Genomic DNA, 27808 nt, shown 5'->3' with positions numbered 1-27808 from the left:
CTCTATTTCTCAGAGAGGAGGTTGAGCTAAATAATATTGAGAATTTTTAAAACAGTCTTTTATTTTATTGCTGGTCCAAATCTTCTAATGGGAATGGAAAATAAACTGTAAGACTATTTAATTACAGACTTTGTTTGAAATGTAGGGATCTAGCCCAGTTTTTGTTGGTCGATATCCAGCAACCAGATCTCCCGCTAGTAGCTTTGTGAAGGGAAACAAGGCAACAGAAAACAAAATAATGAGGTTTTCTGTCAAGTGCTTCCATAAGAATGGCACAACTTTGACCAAAAAAAGGACATGAGGTTTGTAGCTCAATTTGGACCTTTAGAGCACAATAAAGAAAGGAATTAATATATTTATGTATATGTAATTGCAACTTAATAAACTAGACAAAGTCAGCAAGAGAAATACCATTTTGGAAATATGGGATATATGAACACACCTCAAAAATGTTTTGCACATTTATTTAAAAAATTGCAGAGAATAATAGTGGATCTGTCAAGGAATAGAAATATAAAAACAAATTCTCATTCTTCATTCCTTTCTGAAACTAGCCTTTACCACACAAAGCATGTCTCTTCATCTGCTTTGCCAAGCCTCTCTATTTTATTTAACAATGAGAGAAGATGAAGTTATCCACTTTCATTTTACTGAAAGATGAAACATAGCACAACTGTTGTTGGATCAGGTTGCTATGAGTAAGAATTTTCCTAAACACACTTGACCTTCTCTTAGTCCCATTATCTTCCTTGCCCCTAGATATAGATTGAATCATTCTGTCCATAAATTTATAAAGAATAACCTGAGCAAGAATGACATGAAACTCTCTCTTTTTGGAAGGGTTTCTAGATTTCATAAGTTTGAGTTTACAGTTCTGCTTTATTCCTTCATCTCTTCAATTTTATCTTGGCACTCCTTATTAATTTACTGTGACCTAATGGGTTAAAATCTAGGATTTATTTAACACACCAAATTATCTCTCAGAAAAAGCTCTGATTTTCAGTCTCACCTCTGTTAGAAATAAAGATTATATTTTGATTTCCATTAACTTTTGATTTTTTTCCTTAAATTTCTTAGAGGGGTGCTGCTAACAATACAACATACTATATAAATTTTTCTCTAGTTTCTTATTAAATTATAAGTGCTTGATTTTTCCTTCTATATTGTGTCCTTAGACATAATTAATATCAAATCAATCTCGGGTGCCCTTGTGGCCTAGTCAATTAAGCATCTGCCCTCGGCTCAGATCGTGATCACAGAATCATGAGATCCAATCCTGCATTGGGCTCCCTGCTCAGTGGGGAATCTGCTTCTCCCTCTCCCTCTATCACTTCCCCCTGCTTGTGTGCTCTCTCAAATAAATAAATAAATAAATAAATAAATGAATATCAAATTCATCTCTATTGGAATCATATCAGTGTAAAAGCAATCAGCAATCATTAAGAGAAAAATGCTAAAATCTAGCATGCTTTGCATACTATACAAAGTGATCACCGGGCTTTTTTTGACTGATAGTTTGTGTTTTAATGCACTCAAAATTTCAAATATGCCTAAATATATTCAGGTTTCCTTATGACTATCATATCACATAATTTCTTGTAATGACTTTGACTTTGTTTATATTGAAATTACAAACCATAGGTTCAGAAATGATCTTAGGGAGTATTCGGATCTACTTCCATTGTTTTCCACCAAGGATTGGAGACATTGGATCATTTCTTCAAGATAACACAGCTAAGCAGAGACAGAGACAAAATTCATTTAAGTTTTAATAAAATAAGATTCCTCAGGGGCGCCTGGGTGGCTCAGTGGGTTAAGCCGCTGCCTTAGGCTCAGGTCATGATCTCAGGGTCCTGGGATCGAGTCCCGCATCGGGCTCTCTGCTTGGCAGGGAGCCTGCTTCCTCCTCTCTCTCTGCCTGCTTGTCTGCCTACTTGTGATCTCTCTCTGTCAAATAAATAAATAAAATCTTTAAAAAAAAAAAAAAAAGATTCCTCAGATGTTTAAGTACTTATGCAAATGAGGCAGTTACTATTATCGAATAATGCAATAATGGCTTACATTTGTTGAATACCTACTATATGCTAAACACAGATCTTAGCATTTTATATCCAATATTTCACTTCATATCATAACACTTCTACTGGGTATACATTTGTTATATTCATTTTCTGGATGGTAAAAATAGACTTAGAAAGCTTAAGTAACTTACTCCATCACTGTGTAGTACATAAATGGAGCAGTTGGAATTTGAAACCAGGTTTGATTAACATAAAGTTTATACATTCATCTACTTGAAGTGAATCTGTCCCTCAAAATGTAACTGATTACCAATTTTCATCTTAGATCTACATTAATTTTTAAAATAATTTACAACCTTCCCATAGCATCTTACTTTTGTAGGTAAGCAATAATTTTAAATTAAATTACAAAGGAAAGAAATGCTAAAAGTAGCCAGTGTTCAAACATAGATATTCAACCATTTTCTTTTACTTACAATACATAAGCTTGTGCTCAGAATCTCACACAGAGGAGAGAGAACTTAATGTCAATAATTAAAATAAAATCTTAATGATCATAGCTTTGCATTATGCCTTCCATGCATTTTCATAAAATATTTGAGAAATAGTACCTTTTTTGGGAGATCCATAAAAACGTGTACACATATTCATGCATGACACAAAATAGACACAAAAATTAAAATACTAATAATTATCACTTATTTTATCTTTTAAACTCTAGGCATTTTATAAAAATGTACTTGTAATATAAAATTCACTTTATAAATTTAAGTACTAAGAGATAATGTTATTTATTTACATCATATTCATTTCACAGATAAGAAATTTAAGGGAATATAAATATTAAATTGTCCAAGTTTACCCAGATAGAAAGTGAATTCAATCTAAGCAGCTTGGCCTCAGAGTTCATGCTCCTAACCATTATTTTTTCTTGCCTTAGTAAAGAGTTTTAGGTCTTGCTATCCTTAGATAAAATAATGGAATTCTTTGAATAGGCTGATATTACCTCATATGACCAATTAAGTACTATTGCTTAAAACTTACAGTACCAAAAGACAAAACCACTTTGAACTTCATTAACTGTTTATTGGGCATTATCTATTATACTGTATTATATATTTATATATGTACTATAAAAAGAGCTTTAGGTTATTTCTAGGCCAGTGCTATCCAGTAGAACTTTCTGCGGTATGGAGATTCTATATTTGAGTTGTTTAATACAGTAGCCATATGTGATTACTGAGCACTTGAAATGAAGCTAGTGTCATTGAGAAACTGATCTTTAAATTTTAAACTGAGTTTACATTTAACCAAAATAGCTCTGTGTGGCTAGTAGCTACCATATTGAACAGCTCACACTAAGAGAATGCCTTAAAAGCATGGTTTTCTGTTCTTTCTGACTCAACTAGAGGGGAAAAAAAAAGTTCTTTACTTCACAATGACATTGCTACAGTGGCACAACTGAATGAACATTTCTGTGTGCATGTAGCTATAATAATTTTTTGCAACATAATAATTTCGAACAAACATTTGCTTTGATGTTAGTTTTTCAATTCCATTGTTTAAAATTTCCATTCCGCAAGTCAATTTTGTAGCATACTGACAGTTTGAGATCTGCAGTTTGACAACTCTTCACCAGGAGTATGTATGTGCAAAGATGTTGCTTCCACTCTTGTTTTGTGAAGGAAACACTAAAAGTCACTCCCAAGCACAGACACAAATCATATTCAACATTTATTGGTATACATCCTTTTATTGGGGCAAAAGAAAAATTTTTTAAAAATCACCTTGAGTTTTGAAAGGAGAGAGAATCTTAGTGGTTGACTTACTTTTGGTTTTCAATGTGAGCTGACCCTGATATGGAGGGTCTTCAGGAACATCTGTAAACACAAGAGGCTGAGAGATGGTGGGAAGGAACTTTCCCTTTCCATGCCAAAAGCTTAAGAAATGTGTTCAGGGATACCTGCATCTGGAAAGACCACAATGGCCTAACTACAGGAGGAAGGCAGAAGGAATGATCCAAGCTAGGAGAATGAGACCGGGAACAGAATCAGTCTTCCCTAACCTGAACACAGAAGAAGCTACTCCATGTCTCAAAACGCATGCATATACACAAAAACATGTGCATATGCATGCACACACGCACCATGCACGTACACCCCTTAGTGAATAATCTTACCCTCAAAATAACAAAGGGACCTACGAAAACTCTCAGTCACTGCTAGTATATGGCAAAACTAATGTTTGCTGATGTGTGCTAGTTAAAGTTCTTCCTAAGTATATAAAAGTATTGGCAAGTAAAATATTTCAGGGCTATCTTTTGCTGTTACTTGCTACTTGGATGAAGGTTGGAGATCTCCCCTTTCAAACTATGAACTGAACTTAAGTCTATGCTTTTTAATAGTACTATTGTATAATAATAACTCACCTTAATTGGGATAGGAACAAAATATATGCAATATACCACTGAAACGAGTATCTAATTTTTGTGGTAAGAAGTTTAAATTTTTATTTTTCCTGCTCTCTCTCTCTTTATATATATATATAAGGCTATATTAGATGAGTATGAAATCTAATCATGTAATCTTAAAGTGGAAAGCTGAAAGCCGAACTTTTTCAAAATCAGTGTTAATGCTTTTCTCCTTTTCCTTTCTGAATTGTTTTTTTTTGGGGGGGGGGAAGTTATCAAAATATTATCTCTTCAGTCTATTTATCTTCTCCACTCAACTGAAAAGTTATCTATTTTTCTAAAGACTTATCCTGAATTGTACTCTAAATTGAGTGTCTGACTCTGCATTTTAATTTCTAAACAGTTTGTGGGAAGTTTCTGTAAATTTATTTTACAGTATTCAATATTGAGAAGATCAGCAGATTTATGTCAAGTGTGTGGATGTTTATAATAGACAAATACAGAAGTAAACGGGTTGGCTCATCTTTCAGTATCCTCTGTATGTTTTTTTCATGGATATATTATAGTTTCTTAAAATATTTATTGAGAATTTTCCCTGATTAAAATTTACCACCTTATTATGTAAAACAATGCATAGAGAAGATAGAAGAAAAAGAGGATATAATTAATTTGGATCCCATCCTGTAGATTTTCTTTGTGTTCTCAGTCTTGGTATATCTGCTGTGAAGTGAGTGTCATATAGTTGTTTATATAGTTTATGATTTTCACACTTTCACAGCCAAGGCACCGTTAATGTTCGTTTTCTGTGCATCATGTGTTTGTAATAAAAAAAACAAACCCACAAAGGTTATGTTTTGTTCATTGATACCAATGGTTTCTTAAAATGATTTTCTTATATGTTTGTAATTTTAAAAACTGTTTTTGAAGTAAAATTGGTATATGTCTATTATAGAACATTTTAAATTGCAGAAAAGTGGGGGGAAATTCCTATTTCTGAGACCAAGACAACCATTGTCAACTTCGAAGACCTTCTTTTTTCATATTTTCTATGCCATATATTTATAATATATATATTTATATAAATATAAAATATCATAGTCATGATCACAGCAAAGATTCTTTTTTACTAATTCAGTTGAGGATTTTATATTTTGTAGTAATTTCGAGTTTATCTCATACAGTTTTATGTTTGTATAAGAGTGATATTTTTAAAAATCTGTTTAACTGTAAGCCTCTTTCAATAAATATAAACATTCTAAATGGTAAGGGATAAAAACCAAGCAAACACATTTCTAGGCCTTGAAGGTTTTTATATTCTTTTTTTTTTAAAGATTTTATTTATTTATTTGACAGAGAGAAATCACAAATAGATGTAGAGGCAGGCAGAGAGAGAGGGAGAAGCAGGCTCCCTGCTGAGCAGAGAGCCCGATGCGGGACTCCATCCCAGGACCCTGAGATCATGACCTGAGCCGAAGGCAGCGGCTTAACACACTGAGCCACCCAGGCGTCCAGGTTTTTATATTCTTATAACAGGTTGTAATCTATTTTTATTATTATTATTTTTTAATTTGAGTATAGTTGACACACAATGTTATATTAGTTTCTGGCATATAACAGTGGTTCAACAACTGTATATCTTAAAGCTATGTACACCACAAGTACAGCTACCATCTGTCACCCTACGATATTATAATAACATGATTGACTAAATTCCTTATGCTGTAACTTTTATTCCCATAATTTATTCATTCCATAACTGGAAGCCTGTGTCTCCTACTCTCCATCTATTTTGTTCTTTTTCTCTTGACCCCTCACCCTGGCAACTATCAGTTTGTCCTATTTATAAGTCTGATTTTACTTTTTATGTTTTTTTATTCATTTGTTTTGTTTTTTAGATTCCACATATAAGTGAAATTATATACTATTTTTCTTTCAATAACTGAGTTATTTCTCAGCGTAAAACCCTCTAGGTTCATTCATGTTGTTGCAAATGGCAAATTAAAAAAAAACAACTCACCCTTTTTTGTGGATATTCCATCTCTCTCTCTCTCTCTCTCTCTCTCACACACACACACACACACACACACACACTTCTTTATTCATTCATCTGTTGATGGATTCTTGGTTTCTTCCATATCTTGGCTATTGTAAATAATGCTGCTATGAACATAGAAGTGCATATGTCTTTTCACATTAGTGGTTTCCTTTTTTGGGGGGAGTGGAGCCAGGGGTGGCTAAAGATCTTGAGGTGGAGCTATTGGATCAAATGTTATTTCTATTTTTAATTTTTTGAGAAATGTCCATACTGTTTTCCATAATGGCTATACCAATTTACATTCCACAAATAGTGCATAAGTGTTCCATTTCCTCCATATTCTTGCAAACTTTTTATTTCTTCTGGTTTTGATTCTAGCTGTTCTGACAGGTAGAAATATTATCTCATTGTTGTTTTGATTTGCATTTCCCTGATGATTAGTGATGTTGAACATCTTTTTATGTGTCTGTTGACCATCTTTATGTCTTCTATGGAAAATCATCTATTCAGGTCCTCTGCCCATTTTCAATTAGATTACTGTTTTATTTTATTGTTACTTTTTTGACATTGAGTTAATGTAAGTTGTTTGTATATTTAGAATATTAACCCTTTATTGAAGATACCATTTGCAAATATCTTCTACCATTCAGTGGGTTGCTTTTTCATTTTATGGATGGTTTCCTTTACTGTGTAAAAGCTTTTTATTTTGGTGTAGCCCTAACAGTTTGTTTTTGCTTTTGCTTCCCTTGCCTTATAAAAAATATTTAGAAAAATGTTGCTATAACCAATGTCAAAGAGATTACTGCCTATGCTCTCTTCTAGGAATTTTATGGTTTCAAATCTCATTTAGGTCTTCAATCCATTTTGAGTTTATTTTTGTATATGGTATAGAAATTGGTTCCATTTCATTCTTTTTCATAGCTGTCCACTTTTCCCAGCAACATTTATTGAAAAGACTATCTTTTCCCGCAAGGTGTATTCTTGCCTCCTTTGTCATAGATAAAGTGGCCATAAAAGCATGGGTTCATATTTGAGCTCTCTAACCTATTCTGTTGATTTATGTGGCTATTTTTGTGACAGCACTATACTGTTTTGATTGCGACAGCTTTGTAGTATATCTTGAAATCTGGAACTGTGGTAACTCCAGCTTTATTCTTCTTTCTCAAGTTACTTTGACTATTTGCTATCCTTTGTGTTTTCATACAAATTTTAGGATTATTTATTCTAGTTCTGTAAGAAATGCTGTTTGTATTTCGATTGAGATTGCACTAAATCTGTAAGGTCCTTTGAGTAGTGTTGACATTTTAAAGATAATAATTCTACTACTTCATGAGAATGGAATAACTTTCCCTTTGAGTCATCTTCAACTTCTTTCACTAGAGTTTTATAATTTTCAGAGTATAGTTCTTTCACCCCCTTGGTTAAATTTATTTCTAGGTATTTTATTCTATTTGGTGCAGTTGAAAATGGAATTGTTTTCTTAATTTCTCTTTTGCTACATTGTTGTTAGTGTATAGAAATATAACCAACTTCTGTATATTAATTTTGTATCCTGCAAATTTCCTGAATTCATTGATTACTTGTAACAGGTTTTCGGTAGATTTTTTTTTAAAGATTTTATTTATTTATTTGACAGACAGAGATCACAAGTAGGCTGAAAGGCAGGCAGAGAGAGAGAGAGAGGAGGAAGCAGGCTCCCTGCTGAGCAGAGAGCCTGATGTGGGGCTCGATCCCAGGAACCTGGGATCATGACCTGAGCCGAAGGCAGAGGCTTTAACCCACTGAACCACCCAGGCACCCCAGTTTTTGGTAGATTCTCTACTTTTTTTATTTTTATTTTTATAATGTTTAGTTCATGTCATTTGTAGATAGTGACACTTTAACTTCTTCCATACCAATATAGATACCTTTTATTTCTTTTTCTTGTCTGATTGTTGAAGTTAGGACTTCCACTACCAAATAAAAGTGGCAAGAGTAGATATCCTTTTCTTGTTCCTCATCTTACAGGAAAAGTTCTTGGTTTTTCAGCATTGATGATTGTATGAGCTGCGGGTTTTTAATATATGGCCTTTATGTTAAAATACATTTCCTCTACATCCACTTTGTTGAGAGGTTTTATCAGGAATGTATATTGAAATTTGCCAAATGGCTTTTCTGCAGCTATTCAAATGTTTATATAATTTTTATATTTTATCCTGGTTTTAAAATGTGATGTGTCACATTAATTGATTTATGAATATTATACAAGCCTTCATCCTCAAATTCCATTAGATCCTAATGAATGAGTCTTTTAATGTATTGTCGAATATGGTTTGTTAATATTTTGTTAAATAGAAGTTTTTTGTTGTTTTATTTTGTTCTTATTTTTTTTAAGAGGAGGAGAAGGTATAGAAATTGTGGTATCTGGTTGGATATTTTGCTAGCACTTACTGAATCTATTTTTATTTCACTTCTTATTCATATTTTATGAAAATTTACTTAAACAATATGGATAGCGTACATATAAATGTACATATGTCTGTATATACATATACATATATTTATAGCATGTGATAACTTTACATGTACATGTTAAAATAAGCTTAAAAATTTAATCTTTCCCGCGAATAAAGATACAATTCACTCTTCTTTTATAAGCTTGTTTTTTGAAGATTATTTTGTTTGAGAAGGAGAGAGAGGCAGAGAGAGCACAAGCAGAGGGAGAGGCAGAGGGAAAAGGAGAAGCAGACTGCCAGCTGAGCAGGTAGCCTGATGGAGGGCTTGGCCCCAGGACCTAAAGATCACGACCTGACTTGAAGGCAGATGCTTAACAATTGGAGTCATCCAGGCACCCAATATAGTTTTTTTCTATATTCTGTAGAAACCCTGACTATAATTCCCAAAGACTCTAAGCATTCCAAGGAGTAGTAAGATTAGAATATTACAAGGCAGGTCATTGCACTTTTGATAGGTTATAGTTACTAAAAAGTAATTTTTTTATATGGAACCAAACATTGCTCTTCTGTAACACCTACAAAGTGATACTAATTATCATTTCAGTGATGAAAAGGAATAATTGTTGTTGAAAATGATACATCTTCAACCATCTCTTCTAAAAATAAAAAGAGCTTTATTGATTTTCTAATAAGATCATATTATATTGGATAAATGATATAAATAACAATATGAAGTATCTATAATAAATAAAATAAAGACACAATCATCCATAATCTCACAATCCAGACAAAAACCATTAATATTTTAATATAATATCTCAGCATTTTAATGCATATACACATTACCACATCTTAAAAACAATATTGTTTTTAATCTACATATTATTTTATACCTGCATTATTCAATCATGCAATCATATCTTAACATTAGAAATATACATACACATATAATAAAAGTTTCATTGGATGCATAATCCATCACTGAAAGATTTTATAATTACTTAATCAATTCATTGTTAACAGACTACACACTTTTTATTATATTTTACTCTTCCAGTAATACTGGAATGAAAGTCATTTTATGTGCAAGTTTATGTCCTTGTGAACATCATTCTATTTACAACATTTAACAGTCTTTTATGAGTTCTTTAGAAAAAAAATTCTATGAATGAATTTGCTGGTTCAAAGTTACCACGCATATTTTTAAGAACTTTGATATATATCTACTGCTCTTATACAGAGCCTCTGGCTCCTAAGAATGGAGGAATGGATATTGGGAACCAATTTTCCAGTGTGATCTACTACAAAACCTGAACAAAGGACTTTCACTTTGCTATCACTGGGGACCCAAGATGGTAGTGGAATTACACATTTTAAATGAAGAAAGAGTGCCAAATTTACCACTTTTCCATAAATCTACTGCCTACTCTATTTTACTGAGCCAGAATTAGCTTGATACTAAAACTTGAGAAGAATATTACAAAAAGGAAAATTTACAGGGCAATCTTACTCATGAGCATAAATGCATGCAAATTATCAATGAATATTAGAAGTATATTCAGAATACATCCAAAAATATAGAAATTTTTTAATGTTTAAAAATTATAATTATTTCTATATATGCACAAATTATTTATTAAACAATTCAACATATATTTATTATCAAAACTTTTAGCACAGTATATCTAAAAGACTTTTTAAAAGAACAATTTAAAGGATAAATATAAAATAGCAGTAGCAAATACCAAATTAAAAAAATATTTTGACAAAAAAAAATATTTTGACTTTTCTTTGTGATCTGGCAACAAGATCAATACATAACTACTACTATTCAGCATTTCAAAGATAATTCTTTAGAGTGAAATGACCAAAAAACAGACTTCCATAAGTACTGAAAAGAAGTATAATTTATAGTGCATAGATATCTTCTTTATATATGTCAACAAATTTTAAAATGAGAAAAAATATTAGATTTAATAAGTGGCTTTAAACAAGATTCTGAGCACAAAATCAATTGTTTTCTTATTTATTAAAAATGAATGTTGGAAAATAAGATATAAAAGTGACCATTTAAAACAACAAAAAAATGTAAAGTATTGTTTTTAAATTTAAATGTTAAATACTAACAAAATATGCCTGGGGAATCTCTACAGAGAAAATTATAAAACATTATTTAGATAAATTAAATGAAATGCTAAATGGAGGGATATGGTATGTTTATGCACTAGAAGATATAATACTACAAAGATATCAATTTAATGTGATCCTAACCTAATCCTAATCTAAATGTCCACTTTTGTTTTAAAAATGACAAATCAACTCAAAAAGAGTACTGGAACATTAAAAGGATTAAAAATATGAAAGAAAGTCTTTAGGAATAAAACGTGAGGTCTTACTCCACCAGATACTAAGACTTACAAAACACAGTGATGAACTTTGACTCCAGAAAATAAAGAGACTGGTGGAACAGAATAGGGAGAATGAAAATAAACCTCTGTGTGTGCATGTGTGTACGTGTGTACTGCCCAGTTATTACCAGGGTATCTGTGTAGAGCAGTTAGAAAAAGAAAATCTTTTCAGTATAGAATTGACTCAACTGTTTATTTAATTAAATTGGTGAAAAAGAAGAAAGAAAGAGTGTGAAACTATCCCCTAACTCACAATATACATAAACAAATTCTTGGTGGACTATAGAACTAGTTGTGTCAGGAAAAATAAAATTTATAATATTTATAATTACTGTATCTAGATAATATTAAAATACCTAATGATCTTGGATTAGAAAGTATTTCTTAAGTAGAATACAAAGAAAAGATGTAAATTGGACTATATGAGTTGTCAACTTTTGTTTCTCAAAAGACTGTTAATAAAATGAAGAGCCACAGAGTGGGTATGACAACATATATAACCAACAAAGATATTTTAACCAGATATATATAGAAAGATTCTAACATATCAATAAGGAAGAGATAGACACCCCAATAGAAAAATACAGAATAAACTTCACTAAAGAAGATATCTAAAGGGGAAATAAACATGAGCACTTGCTTAGTATTATCAAGTATAAGGGAAACGCAATATAAAAACCTTAATGAAATATCACTACACACATATCAAAGGTGTCTGAAAGTTTAAAATTTTAATTACACACACACACACACACACTGTATGAGGGGTTATCATATACTGTAGAGGGGAATGTAAATCAGAGAATCATTTTGCTAAGCAGTTGGAATTACCTATTTAAGGAAAATGAATGCTTGTGCTATTACCCAGAAATTCCACTCCTATGACTAGATCAAACAGACATGTGTGCCCCAATTCACAAGGAGATATATGCAAGTATATTCATGGCAGCTATATTCATAGAAGCCAACTCTGCAAATAATTTAAATAGTCACCAACTGCAGAATGTATGCACAAAATTTGATATACAAAGGAATGCTATACAATTATAAAAACAAATCAAGAGCATAAGGTGATGGAAATGTTATAAAATTAGAGTGCAGTGGTGGTTGTACAACTTCATAAATATACTAAAATTCATTGAATTGCACACTAAAAACAAATGAATTTTACATTTAAATTGAATCGCACTGAAACTTTTAAATATTCATTTTTTTAAAAGATTTTATTTATTTATTTGACAGAGAGAAATCACAAGTAGATGGAGAGGCAGGCAAAGAGAGAGAGAGAGGGGGAAGCAGGCTCCCTGCCGAGCAGAGAGCCCGATGCGGAACTCGATCCCAGGACCCTGAGATCATGACCTGAGCCGAAGGCAGTGGCTTAACCCACTGAGCCACCCAGGCGCCGCTAAATATTCATTCTTCAGAAAAAATATCTGTGAACTCTGGTACTAAAGATAGAGATAAAGAACTCTGGTAAACTATTTTAAAAATAGATTTTATTGGGGCTGCTATAGTTTATTAGACTTAAAAATCAGTTAATTGCTATAAAGACATTTTTAAATGTATAAAATATAATGATATTTCTGGCTCTTTTTCATTCTCAGAAGTGCCCTGGCTTGGACACTAAATTATCTGGTCAATCAAACCATAGCTGTTTTTTTTTGTACAGCTTTAAATAATAGTTAACCTCTTCCAAACTCAACCCCTTTTGTAATTTTTCCTCCAAAATAGAATGTGAAATTTAATGTGTTAGTTGATGTTAGTATGACACATCATTATTTTAAAAACTATTTTCAGATATTTGTATATACTTTCCAAAGAATACTGAAATGTCAATGAAAATTGTATTAGTTTGATGTTTATAATAAGATAACTGAAACTCAGACTTTAAAATCTCAGCTGGTGAGTCATGGTTGCACTCTGCTGCCTCACCTACAATGCCGCAGGAAATTTGTGTCTGTTATCCTGAATCTTATAGCATTGATATTAATAAAGTATAAATATAAATTCTTTTCAGAAACAAGACACACTTTTGAGAGTTCTTTCCTAACAATAACCCTGTCTAATTTGCAGATCTTATCCTTTTTGTCTTATTGTTCTGACCCCTATAGTGTCTCAAAAAGAAATACTGTTACCTGCCCCAAGTAGCCTTAAGGACTCAGGTTTGGTTGTCTTCATATTTATTTTAGGGGTTTTTTTGTTTGTTTGATTTTTTGTCAACCTCATTTCAGGCTGGAGAACTCAGGCTTTATTTTTTACAGGTTTTTACTTTTGAAAATGTATTAGTTTTGGGTTATATATCCTCTTCCTGTCTTATACACTTGTCCACCATTAAAAATAATAATTTTAATCCAAAATTTCATAATACGTTGAAAAAGAGTAGTTTGTCTTACGTGTTAGGTGTGTGCACATCCCAGACTACAAATTGTCATTGTGTCTGTATGATTGACTTCCAAACTAAATAAACTCAGTGAGATTTGTCCTTTTATCAGGATGCAACCTCTTATTGAAATTGTAATCTATTCATTCTTGCCTAAAGTAACTTTAGATCTTGCTGATTCTCTCATAATCTTTCAAAAAATAAGAATTAAAATTATTATTTACGAATGAACAGCCATTATTGAAAAGCCCTATGTATTCTGTAATTCCCATGTGTGAATTTGACTGTAAAAATGTAAATAAGTGCAGCAATTCCTAATCCATTCTGCTTTGAGTAAAATGCATCACTGTCAATTTTCTTTAGAAACGTGAACATAATAAAATGAAGGATTTCAGTTTTAATCCTTGTAGAAGAGACTCTACATCTCTTTACTAGTGTTATAGGAGAAAATAAAAAAGCTTCCAAAATCATTTATTATTTGACCTTAAGGTTACTGTCAGTCTTATTTTTTTCAAGTGTTTATAATCCCCCTCCTTCCAGTTAGTTAAATAATGCATGCTTTCCTAATATATGAAAAAATCAACAATTGAAGCTTAAACAGCTTTCTACATATTCTCACTTTTATTTTGTTTTTTAGCATGTTATAAAACATGTGCAGACCATTTTTCACTTACCAATTATGAAAGTGAAAGTGAAAATTTGTTTTACTCTTACATGAGGAAACCAGAATTTCTTCAAATGAATATTTCCCTTCTCTCTTTAAATTATGACAAAGAATGTGAAATATAAACTATGCTGCGTCACAAAACAATTTGCTGCTTAAAAGATTATATAAAAGGGACTATCTACTGTATAAATATCAATTTATTTTTTTCATTTCTAATGAGTTTGACCTTGATATAAATGTGAGCCCCCCGATCTATTTCATTCCTGATTCTGCACTCTGGCAGAACTTACTCAAGCATAAGTCTTCATAAAGAAACTCTGTGCTTGGGTCATCTCTGTGGAAATATAAAATAAAATGAGATGGTTTACCAATTTAAGGTACTCTATGACTTGTGCAATGTGTGCAATATTTAAAGAGATGAAGAGAGTTAGAGAAGCTATTGGTTTCAAATGGTCTTCAGGGAGAAGAAATAGCTATGGTATACTTTGGCCTTGAGTCTGATTCTAAAAGTTTTATGATAATGCACTCTCTACCACGTTGCCACATGTGACAGTTTATCAGCTAGAAGAATAAAGGCACCCGGGTAGGCAGGTCCCATCAGGGTGAATTCCTATGTGCAGTGACCCGTTAGCACCATATTTTATGTTTTGAAGCGCTCCTTATTACCATTTCATCTTTTATTTAATATTTTGACTCTATGGTTTCTGCCTTGCCTTTGTTTTTCACACACATATTAATAAAAGTGCATGCAGCATCACAATTTAAAAAGTATCTCTGTCATAAAGAGAATAAATATTATGACTTCCTTGAACTCTAGGCAAGGAGTTCATTTTAAGCATAAATCTAAAAAGAAAAAAAATCAAAAGATAAATAAGGAAAGTCAATTTTAGACAAAAGGATAATTCTTTATTACATAACCTTGAAAATCCACAGAAAATGGTACCATATATAAACACAGAATTTGCCACAGAAGGAATACAAATGACAGTTTTTACAAAATCACCTCACTAGTGATTAATACAATGCAAAGAAAAATAATTCAAGACTGCTATTTGGATTCTCAAATTAATAGGGAATCAAATACACTTAGAGATCTAGAATAAGAGAGGGAGAGAGAGACCCAGACAGAGACAGAGAGACAGAAAGACAACATTCTGGATTAGAGAAGTACAGGAAAAGATATAGACTGCTAGTCTACTTCCAGAAATTCATCAAGAAGTATTCTTTATCAGGAAGAAGTATTCTGTGATATGCATATATATTTAACTTCATCATAGCCTTGATTTTAAGAGCAAAATAAATATTAAAAAGATAAATATTCAATAAAATATTGTTTTTCATTCAGGAGGAAACATTTTATTTAACACATTTTCCTCTGCTTGCCATATTGTAGGGATTGTGCATTAAAAACCATGCTTCAAAAATATGCAAAAAAGTTAGGCTCATTCTATAGTATTAATGAAATAAAAAACAATTTCAACTCTTTTCCTATAGACCTTATATTATACCATGGTTAATTTGATTATTTTCTGCTTTATAAAATTATGAATACTTTTCATGTTCTCTATGTACTTCTTTATTTTCTAATCTCTACAATTTATACATTACTTTCCTAATTAGAAAAATATTTCTTAATAATATAACTTTGTAGGTATAATATTCACTCATTATTTTCTTTAGATACCATGTGAATTTTTTCTTTCTTTGACTACTTACACTCTTCAAAAAATGAATTATCTCTGGGGAGGTATCTAGTGATGCAAGCTCATAAAATTATACTAAATTAAGTAATTTAGAAATACTTTCTTTTTTTTTTTTTTTTTTTTTTTTTAATTTTTTATTTTTTATAAACATATATTTTTATCCCCAGGGGTACAGGTCTGTGAATCACCAGGTTTACACACTTCACAGCACTCACCAAAGCACATACCCTCCCCAATGTCCATAATCCCACCCCCTTCTCCCAAACCCCCTCCCCCCGGCAACCCTCAGTTTGTTTTGTGAGATTAAGAGTCACTTATGGTTTGTCTCCCTCCCAATCCCATCTTGTTTCATTTATTCTTCTTCTACCCACTTAAGCCTCCATGTTGTATCACCACTTCCTCATATCAGGGAGATCATATGATAGTTGTCTTTCTCTGCTTGACTTATTTCGCTAAATACTTTCTTTTAATTCATAAGTTAATTGGCAGGAAATTTATTGAAACCTAACTAGATTATATTAGCTTTATAAAACTGTTGGCTCACCTATAAAACATGGAAGCCAATTAAAATTTTGGAAACCTATTTTTTCTTAATTTAATTAAATAAATATTGTTGCCTGACCCACCAAGTAGTTAAAGGATGATCTGGATATTTACTTCATTTAAGTATAATTGAAACAAATTTGAGGGCAAGGGCTTCTTGTGCCCAGGCTTCCAAGCATGAAGTTTTCTTCTATCACACAATTTTCCGGCACTATGCATACAAAATGGAAATAATGATTAACTTTTTGTTGTTGTTATTTGGCTGTTGTAAATGAAGCACACTTCCCCAGATTCATATACATATCTATTCACTGCTCTTTCAAAATTAAGAATCATAATAGACTTTTGTTGAAAAGCTACTTGCAACTTTGAGGGAACTATTTTCAGATTCATACCTAACTACCTGTAAGTAAACCATAGGCAAGACTAGGCGAGATAGCCAGGCCCTTGCCATCCTGTCAGGTAGTTGACCAAGATGCTTAACTGACCCACCTGAAATCAGGAGAGGTTATCCCAGAGCAGAAGAACTGCCCAGAGAACTTGTAGACTCATGAGAAATAATAAATGTGTTTTGTTGTCATTGTTGTTTTTGTTGTTTTAAGCCATTAAAGTTTTAGAATGGGTTGCTATAAGCAGTAGCTAACTGATGTTGTATAAAATAAAAGATATGTTTCCAAATTCCTAAAAGTTTTATATTTAATTATCTTTCTAGTTTTAACTCAATATGGCTACAAGACAAATTTTGTCCTACAAAACTTTAGGATATCTATTCTCAGATTCAGCCTTTAACAAGCTATGTCAGATATCCTAGTTTTAGACCCTAGGGTGTCTTTGGGATATAACACAGCCATTGTTAGTTATAATAGCCATAATCATGAATATAAGAAAAATAAAATACAAACTGTTTGCTTTATGAAGAATATAATAACATCTAAATAATATTATATTATCCATAAATGAACAAAGTTTATCCTTGGATGTATCCATCTCCTTACTAATGTCAACTAGCACTTTAGGTAAGGATGGAAAAATCACAAATATTATCTTTCATGTCCTCTTTCCTTGTCTCGTCTTAGTGCTTATTTTCACTACTCCCAGATCAGAAGGGTTTCTCAATAAGCACTAAGTCCCAAATTAATTGATTTCACTGTAGGGGATGAATATGTCCCAGGTCACTGCTGTGATTTTATTGATTTTCTAACCCTGAAAAGGTAGACTGACATTATAAATATAACAAATAAACTATATGGAGAATAAGTTTTCTTTTGCTGAGAACAACAAAAAAGCATAGTTACATATCCTCAACATTTTATTCTTTGATATTTTAAAACATTCTAATAATACCTTATCTACTTCATTATTAGGTAGAAGCCTAATAATTTTTTCATTGAGTGAAAGCAGATGGCCCCAAATTAGTGACTAGGTTCACAGATCTTTTAAAAATTATATCAAGAAATGTTCCTAATGGGCATGTGTGAGGACTGTTTATTCCCTAAGACTGCCTTCTGTCAATGTGAATGTAGAGGCAATAAACTTGAGAAAGGAAATCAGGTAGACCATTGTGTTAGATAACAAAGAGACCTAGTTTGGGTAGAGTGGTGGAGTACCCATGCATGTCAGCATGAATATTGCTTAACACAGCATTCAACTTTCACAGTTTGTCATGTGGTTGGTATGGGGAGGATTAGAGCAATTCATCTGGGTCAAAGCATTTAGTTAAAACTCATTAAAATGCAAATATATTACTTGAGAAAGGTAACACATTAAGTCACAGAACATATTAATAATTTAACATGTATTTTGCTATCCTAAGTTTCTCATAATTGGTCTGTTGACACAGCACTTAGAAGATACATTCGCTTGCATTTTAAATAACAGGGTTCTCAAATTCAAGATTATTCTTACTCAATTCTTGATCTCCACGCTTTGCAAAGTTTCCCCTTGTTATGGACTGAATGTTTGTGTCTCCCAAAATTCATCCAAGACTTTATCTCCAGTGTGATAATATCAGGAGGTAGGGCCTTGGGAGGTAATAAGGTTTAGATGGGACCCTGAGGGTGGAGCCTCCATAATGGAATTAGTGCTCTTATCAAAAAGAGATACCAGAGCATCCTTCCTTCACCATTTGAGCACACAACTATCAAGATTGTGTGGATACAGAAGGAAGACATCACAAGGCAGGAAAAAGGCACACCCCACCCCTTGTTGACACCCTGATTTTGAACTTCTAGCCTCTGGAACTGTGAGAAAATAAACTTGTGTTGTTTAAGCCATGCAATCTATGGTATTTGTTATAGCAGTCTGAATAGACTAAGATACCACTCACTTACCCAGTTTTTTTTTTTTTTTAAGATTTTATTTATTTATTTGACAGACAGAGATCACAAGCAGGCAGAGAGGCAGGCAGAGAGAGAGAGAGAGAAGGAAGCAGGCTCCCGGCTGAGCAGAGAGCCCGATGCGGGACTCGATCCCAGGACCCTGAGATCATGACCTGAAGGCAGCGGCTTAACCCACTGAGCCACCCAGGTGCCCCACTTACCCAGTTTTTTAACCCAAGAAGCTGGAAGTCATCTTTCCTTCTTTTATTGTTTTCATGTCTCACATCTAAACCAACAGCAAGTTCTTTGGACATTTTTCTTATTATTTTCCTGATGAAAACCACTCAATTGCTTATCCTGTGAAAATCAATCCAAACTATTCCTTTTAATCCCTTTTCTACTTCTCCAAATCTTCCTTTATTACGTCCCTCTTGATACACACTCCAGTTACACTACCCATTCTGTTCCAAGCATCAGAAAGTCGATTTTTGGCTCTTTCTGTGCCTAACAGGCTTTTCTTCAGTACTTTCTGGTGGCTATGCCATTTTAATATTTATGCCTCAACACAAAGTCCTGCTATTCAGAGAGGACTTCTCTGATGATCCTAGCTAAAGTAGTTCCTAGGACCACACCAGTAACACTCTATATTCTACTTCCTTCTGGAAATTTATTACTTCCCAGTGACTATTCATTTTTGTTTAGTTGCATGTATTATTTCTGCCTCATTTTACAAATATATACAATAGGGTATGAACATTATTTATCATATGTGTGCCTATATCCAACAGCACCTCAGGATAATGTAAATGACTCAAGAAGGTACTTCTAGCAGCATGCAAAGTTATGTTAGTACATTTAATTTTACAACACAATCTAAAGAAATTTTGTTGACCAAATATATGTATGACATTCAATATAAAATTGTAGTTCCTGCCAAAGGTATACATCAAAAAAACAAACTTTTGAACAAAACATAACAAATCACATAGGGATTTTTCCTTAAAGTATATTTGTAAATTGTTCAACCTCTTTGGCATTTTCTGAAAAGAAGGCAAGAAGTGGTAATATTTATAAAATATACCATAAAATAAATTTTTCATCTGAATATATTTATATATTTTTGCAGAATATGTGTACAAATGTAATTGTGGCAAATTTTAAAAGAAATATATTATATTCATGAATAATTCCCTGCCAACACACACACATACAGATTAGGAAAATATATCCCTCTTTAATATTAGCTGTTATTCAGTCACACATTCATTTCATAAGTATATGTATTAAGTAATGACTATATGTAGGGAAAAGAGTGGATTCTATATTAGGAAGCAAAGATACAGTTATATATGATATATATATTATATCATGACTGTGTAATCACTATCTTACAGTATGAGTTTTATTTACAATCATATTTTTAATAATTAAACAAAGTTTCTTTCAATGCATTACTTGAAATTCATATATGTTAATATATGTTTATGTATGATACAGTCCTCAAGGTAATGTAGTCTACATAGAGGCAGATATGGACTACATGAACGCAATGCAATGGGGCTAGACACACAAAGATATATATGTACATTGGTTAATGTGGAACCTAATGGGAGGAGGTTCCTAGTAGTTAAAATATTGTGGGGAGAGGGAGAAGAGGGAGAAGTAATATTTGAGGTGAATTATAAAAGACGACTAGATGTCAGCAAGGCAGAGAAAGAGAGAATGATTCTCTGTCAAGGGTCAATGTGAGACACAAAAGGACACAACAAACATATAAGAGATAAAAAAGAAAAAGCAGGTAGGAATCTAGATAGTGTCTTGTTGTCCACATTTCTTTGTTCATTTATCTTACATTTATTCCCTAAACAAATATTTGGATGGCTTACATGTACCATGAAGGATGGTTCATAATAAAGAGCTGGAATTTGTACAAGAAGCATGAATAATAGATTTTATGATGTTTTGTATTTTAGGATACATTCTGTGGAGAAATAAATTGAAAGGCTTAGGACTGCAGGCAAGAGAGTGTTGTAATCCATGCAAAAGTTGATAATGGTCTGCATTAGGGCAGTTGGTAATAAAGTAGACAGAATGAGACAGATTTAAGAAGTATTTAAGAAAAACATTAGCGGATTTTACAAGTGAGAGAAGTAATTGTCAGCCATATGAAGTGAGCAAGAAGAGTTTATTAACCTTTGCCTTTTATCAGCTTCCTAATAGCTTGAAAAGCAAAGTCACTGTAAAATGGCATGATCTGTCATGTCTAGGTGCTTCAGCTCAACTCCCAAACCAGGGGAAAAAGAAGTCTACTTTTCTTTTATTTCTTTCTCTGTTGCCCTTGTGATGTCTCAGAGCCCTACTGACTTCTCTCCCTGGAGAGAGCTCCTCTGACACTTTATGAAACCTTTTGGTTATGTGTCTTTTTGATACCGTGGGTCAAAAAAGGAAGGGGAAAAAAAGAAACCATCCAACTCCTGTTACTTTCTTTAGTCTGCACCTTCACAGTAGATATGCCATAAGACTAAAGGAGAGAAGAGATATCTGAATATTTTGCATCTGCACAGCTTGGATTTTTACGTATTGTCCCTGGGGAACAAAGACCAAAAAAGGGCTATTCCATCTAGGTTCTGCCCTTGGGCTGAATTCCAACTAAAAAAATCCAAGACAGTGTAGGCTTTTGATTTATAATCACAAAGACAGAATGCTGGGTGATCACCATCTCACAATATGAGTTTTATTTATAATCATATTTTTAATAATGCAAACAATCCTTCATTATGAAGTTTAAATATGAAGGCTCAAGATATTACCTGAAATTAATTAATTAATTAATACATTTATTTATACTTAGATTCAAGTTAGCTAACATATAGTGAGGTATTGGTTTCAGGGGTAGAATTTAGTGACTTCATGATTTACATTCAACACCCAGTGCTCATCACAAGTGCCCTCCTTAATGTCCATCACCCATTTGACCTTTGCCCCTGCCCACCTCACCTCAGGTAACCCTCAGTTTGTTCTCTGGATTTGAGAGTCTCTTTTTTTCCTTAAATCAATGTGTTTAATATATTTATAATATAAAACCATATATTTAGTATGTGAATAAAATGAATTCGTTTTTAATATTTTTATTTACTTGTTTTTCTTTTTTTTACCTTAAATTCAATTAATCATCATATAATATATTATTATTTCCAGAAGTGGAGTTTAGTGATTCATTAGTTGCATATAACACCCAGTGCTCCTTACATCAAGTGCCCTCCTTAATCACCCAATTACTGCATCCCCCCAACCACCTCCCCTCTAGAAATCCTCAGTTTGTTTCCTAGAGTTAAGAGTCTCTTAATGGTTTGCCTCCTTCTCTGTTTTTATCTTATTTTATTTTTACTTCCCTTCCCCTATATTCGTTTTGTTTCTGAAATTCTACATATGAATGAATTCATATATTTGTCTTTGACTGACTTATTTTGCTTAGACCAATACATTCTAGTTCCACCCATGTTGCTCAAATGGCACGATTTCATTTATTTTTGATGGCTGAGTAATATTCCATTACACACACACACACACACATACACACACACACCCCTCTTCCTCTTCTTTATCCATTCATCAGTCAATGGATATCTGGGATATTTCAATATTTTTTACTATTGTGGATATTAGTGCTGTGAACATTGGGGTGCATGTGTGTCTTGGAATCACTATTTTTGTATCCTTTTGATAAATATATTGTAGTACAGTTGTTGGGTCATAGGTAGTTCTATTTTTAACTTTTTGAGGAACTTCCCTACTGTTTTCAAAGAGACTACACCAATTTGCATTCCCACCAACAGGGCAAAAGAGCTTCCCTTTCTCCAAATTCCCATGAACATCTGTTATTTCCTGAGTTGTTAATTTTAGCCATTCTGACAGGTGTGATGTGGTATCTCATTGTGGTTTTGATTTGTATTTCCTTGATGATGAGTGAGTTGAACATATTTTTGTGTGTCTGTTAGACACCTGGATATATTCTTTGGAAAATTGTCTCTTCATATCTTCTGCTTCTTAACTGGATTATTTGTTTTTTGGGTGTCAAGTTCTTTAGAGATTTTGTATACTAACTCTTGTCTAATGTGTCAATTTTTAAAATTGTCTTTAAAATTGATTAACTTAGTCTCACAAAAACTGCAAATAATGGTGTGAGAAATTCCTAGTTTCATTGATCTGTTCTACTGTTGTTTTTTGTTAGTATTATTATTCATATATCATTTATTTCTGCTTTACCCATAATAATTTCCCTTCTTCTGCCAGTTTTAGGCTTTATTTGCAGCTCCTTTAGGTGTAAGGTTATGTGTATATTTGATATTTTTCTTGCTTCCTGAGGAAGGCTTGTATTGCTAAATACTTTTCTCTTATGACTGCCTTTGCTGTATCCCAAAGGTTCTGGATGGTCATTTTTATTCATTTGCTTCTTTGTTTTTTTTTTTTATTTCTTCTTTAATTTTCTGGTTAACTCATTCATTGTTTAGTAGGATGTTCTTCTTTTTTCTGTTTTTTTTTTTTTTGTAAGATTTCATTTATTTATTTGACAGACAGAGATCACAAGTAGGCAGAGAGGCAGGCGTGGGGGGGAGGCAGGCTCCCCACTGAGCAGAGAGCCAGATGCGGGTCTCGATCCCAGAACCCTGGGACCGTAACCCAAGCTGAAGGCAGAGGCTCAACCCACTGAGCCACCTAGGCGCCCCTAGGATGTTCTTTAATCTCCATGTATTTGTGGTCTTTCCAAAATTTTTCTTGTGGTTGACTTCAAGTTTCATAGTGTGGTGGTGTGAAAATATGCATGGTATGATCTCAGTCTTTTTGTGCTGGTTGAGGCCTGATTTGTGACTCAGTATATGATGTATTCTAGAGAATGTCCCAAGTGGACTCGAAAAGAATGTATTTTCTGCTGCTTTAGGTTGAAATGCTCTGAATGTATCTGTTAAGTCCATCTGGCCCAATGTGTCATTCAAAGCCATTCTTTCCTTCTTGATCTTCTGCTTACATGATCTGTCCATTTCTGTAAGTGCAGTACTAAAGTCTCCCACAATTATTGTATTATTATCTTTGAGTTTCTTTAATTGATTTATATATTGGGCTTCTCCCAAGTTGGGGGCATAAGTATTTACAATTGTTAAATCTACTTGTTGGATAGATTCCTTTATTATAATATAGTGCCCTTCTTCATCTCTTATTACAGGCTTGGTTTAAAATCTAGTTTGTCTGGGGGTGCCTAGGTGGCTCAGTCTGTTATGCATCTGACTCTTGATTTTGGCTCAGGATGATCTCTGTTTTATGGGATAGAGGCCTGCATCAGGCTCCATACTGGGAGTGGGGCCTGCTTGGGATTCTCTCTCTTTCTCTACCTTTCTTCCACCCCCCTCTCTCTATCTGCTGGTCTTAAAAAAAAAAAAAAAATCTAGCTTAATAGATTTGATGTAAGTCTGATATAAGTACGGCTATTCCAGATTAATTTTGATGTCCATTAGCATGACATTTTTACCTCCTCACTTTCAATCTGGAGTTGTCTTTGGGTCTAAAATGAGGCTCTCGTAAGCAGAATATTGATAGGCTTTTTTTTTTTTTAATCTATTCTGATACCCTACATGTTTTATTGGGCCATTTAGTCCATTTACATTCAGAGAAATTACTGATAGAGATGAATTTAATGCCATTGTATAACCTGTAAATTCTCTGTTTCCTAGGTTGTTTCTGTTCCTTTCTAGTCTTTGTTGCCTTTTTCGTCTCTTTTCCCACAAAAAATGTCCCCTTTAATATTTCTTACAAAGCAAGTTTAGTGTTCACAAACCCTTGTTTTCACTTGTCTTAGAAACTCTTTATCTTTCCTTCTATTCTGAATAACAGTCTTGCATGTTACAGTGTTCTTGGCTGCATAGTTTTCTCATTCAGCACATTGAATATATTGAATATATTATGCCACTGTCTTCTGGCCTGCAATGTTTCTTTGGACAGGTCTGCTGCTACCTTATGTGTCTACTCTTGTAGACACAGGACGTTTTGTTCCTAGTGTTTTTCAGAATTCTTTCCTTATGTTTGTATTTTGCAAAGTTTTCCTATGAAATTTCTTGGAGTTCGCCCATTTTGATTGATTTTGAGGGAGTTCCCTGTGTGTATTGGACATGAATTCCTGTTCCTTCTCCAGATTAGGGAAATTCTGAGCTAAAATTTGTTCAAATAAAACTTCTATCCCTTTCCCCTGTTTTTCTTATTCTGGAACTCTTATGGTAAGGATATTATTGCATTTTATGGAATCTCAGTTCACTGTCAATATTCATTATCTAATAATTTTCTTTTCCTCTTCTTTTCAGCTTTATTAGTTTCCATAATTTTATCTTCTGTATCACCTATTTGATCCTCTGCTTCTTCCATCTTCATTGTGATTACATGTAGTCAGTTTTGCTCTCAGTTATAGCATTTTTCAATTAGGTCTAGTTTTTAGGGTTTTTACCTCTGTAGTAAGGGTTTCTCTGGTGTCTTATATATTTCTTTAAAGCCCAGCTGGTCATCTTACAATTATTGTTCTAAATTCTTGTTTGAATATGTGCTTGTAACTGTTTTGAGCAAATCCTTGGCTGTGATTTCTACTTGAGCTTTCTTTTGAGGAGAATTCTTCCATCTTGTCATTATATGTAGATTTTTTTCTTTTGTGTGTTACGAAAGCTTGTTATATTTCCTGCTCCTGAGAGTAATACTGTATCAAGAAGGGATCATACATTGTTTAGGGCCTGGTGCTTTGGGAAGTGTTTCTGGTGTATGCACTGTGTATTCTGCTAGTGTGTTTTGGCTGCACTTTACCACAGGTCAGTCCTCTGCAGAGTTCTTCCTTGTTTGCAATGGGGAGTGTTTGGACATTTAAATAGGTATGATTTGATTTGTTTGTTAAGATAAGCCTGGGGCAGGAGGAGACTGATCCAAGAAAAGAGAAATTAAAAAAATATATATATATATACACACACACACATATATATACATATATATGTATATATATATAATTTTTAAAAATTGGGGCACCTCGGGCGCCTGGGTGGCTCAGTGGGTTAATCCGCTGCCTTCGGCTCAGGTCATGATCTCAGGGTCCTGGGATCGAGTCCTGAATTGGGCTCTCTGCTCAGCAGGGAGCCTGCTTCCTCCTCTCTCCCTCTGCCTGCCTCTCTGCCTACTTGTGATGTCTCTCTGTCAAATAAATAAATCTGTCAAATAAAAAATCTTAAAAAAAAAATTGGGGTACCTGGATAGCTCAGTGGGTTAAGCCTCTGTCTTTGGCTTAGGTCATGATCTCAGGGTCCTGGGATCAAGCCCTACATCGGGCTCTCTCTACAGCAGGGAGCTTGCTTCTTCCTCTCTCTCTCTGCCTGCCTCTCTGCCTACTTGTGATATCTGTCAGATAAATAAATAAAACCTTTAAAAAAAAAAAAGAAAAAGAAAAAGAAAAGAAAACTTGGTCCTGTTTCCACTGGATCAGACATTGGCAATTTAGAGCACTCTATGATTAGTAGACTTGGTACATGTAGGGGTCCTGTGTTGGTTTTCCGAGGGAGTCCCACTGTGCTGGCTAATGGTCTGAACTGCTCTGGTAAAAATGCTCCTGCTGAATGCAATGGGTGGGGTTTAGTGTAAGTGACTCCAGCTTCCACTGGAGGTACTGTGTTTCTCTTTGAAGTCCTACCAACCCTAGTGTGGGTTGGAGCACAATGTGTGTAGAAGATGGCATCACCCTGCCCTTTCACCCCTGAGGAAGAGAACCCCGGGTAGCTGCTGTTCAGAAAGCCCTTACAGAAAAGCAAACAATCTCTTCTCATGTGTCCCAGCTATTGTCAGATCTCTGCCCTCAACTTGTCTGTGTCTGGGCTGTCAACACACCCAGTGCCTCAGTTTTCCTGTCTTTTATCTCTGGCTAGTGGCTGGGGCTCAAAGCTCCAAATTTTAAAAGACCCAGTGGAGTGCTGCTCCCATCCTCTCACAGGCTGTGTCTAGCACCATTCTGTCCCAGAAAAGCAGCCACAGCTTACATAGGTGCCTTGAGTCTATGGTGAACTCAGGGAAAAGCTGCAACCAGGTTATTTGCCCTCTGTGTGCACCTCTGTCTCCTTCTGTTGAACAGCCATTCAGTGGTGTCCAGGAAGCCTTTTGTCCTTGGAGGTGCAAAATATCCTCTTCCAAATGTATTCCAGGGAAGAGGGGGTGATCTCTTTCATTGCAACCCAGAGTATCACTACACCACAGCACTTGTGAGAACTCTACCAGGCTTCTTCCCTGCTCTCTCCTTCTCTCCCTTACTTGGCTCCCTCAGGTATGACAGCACCATACCTTTTCTCTTCCTCAAATCACAGCTGCAAATCTCACATCTGTCATGTTCTCTCCCTCCAATTGTGCAGATTATTTTCTTAATCATTGGACAATGTCTTAGTTGCTCAAAATGATTTGATGTTGGTCTGGCTAGGTTGGAGGGACAAGGCAAGCTCAGGGTTCCCCTACTACTCCCTCATCTTAATCTAGTAATTCTATTTTTAATTCATTGACGAACCTCCATACTATTTTCGGTAGTGGCCACACCAATTTACATTACTACCTACAGTGCATTAGAGTTCCTTTTTTTCCATATCCTCATCAACAATTGCTATTTCTAGTATTTTTTATTTTAGCCATTCTGACAGATGTAAAATGATATCTTATTGTGATTTTAATTTCTCTAATGATTAGTGATTTGAACATTTTTTCATGTGACTTGTTTTTCTGTAAATCTTTGGGAAAATGTCTGTTTAGATCCTCTGCCTATTTTTAATTGAAATACTAATACTATTTTTTATGTTCAGTTATAATAATGTTTTTAAATATTTTGGATATTA

This window comes from Mustela putorius, unplaced genomic scaffold (assembly GCF_011764305.1).
Source record: "Mustela putorius furo isolate JIRA1106 unplaced genomic scaffold, ASM1176430v1.1 tig00003834_pilon_pilon_pilon, whole genome shotgun sequence".
Classification (NCBI taxonomy): Eukaryota; Metazoa; Chordata; class Mammalia; order Carnivora; family Mustelidae; genus Mustela; species Mustela putorius.
The sequence above is the reverse complement of the archived record's forward strand: the minus strand, read 5'-3'. Positions refer to the sequence as shown.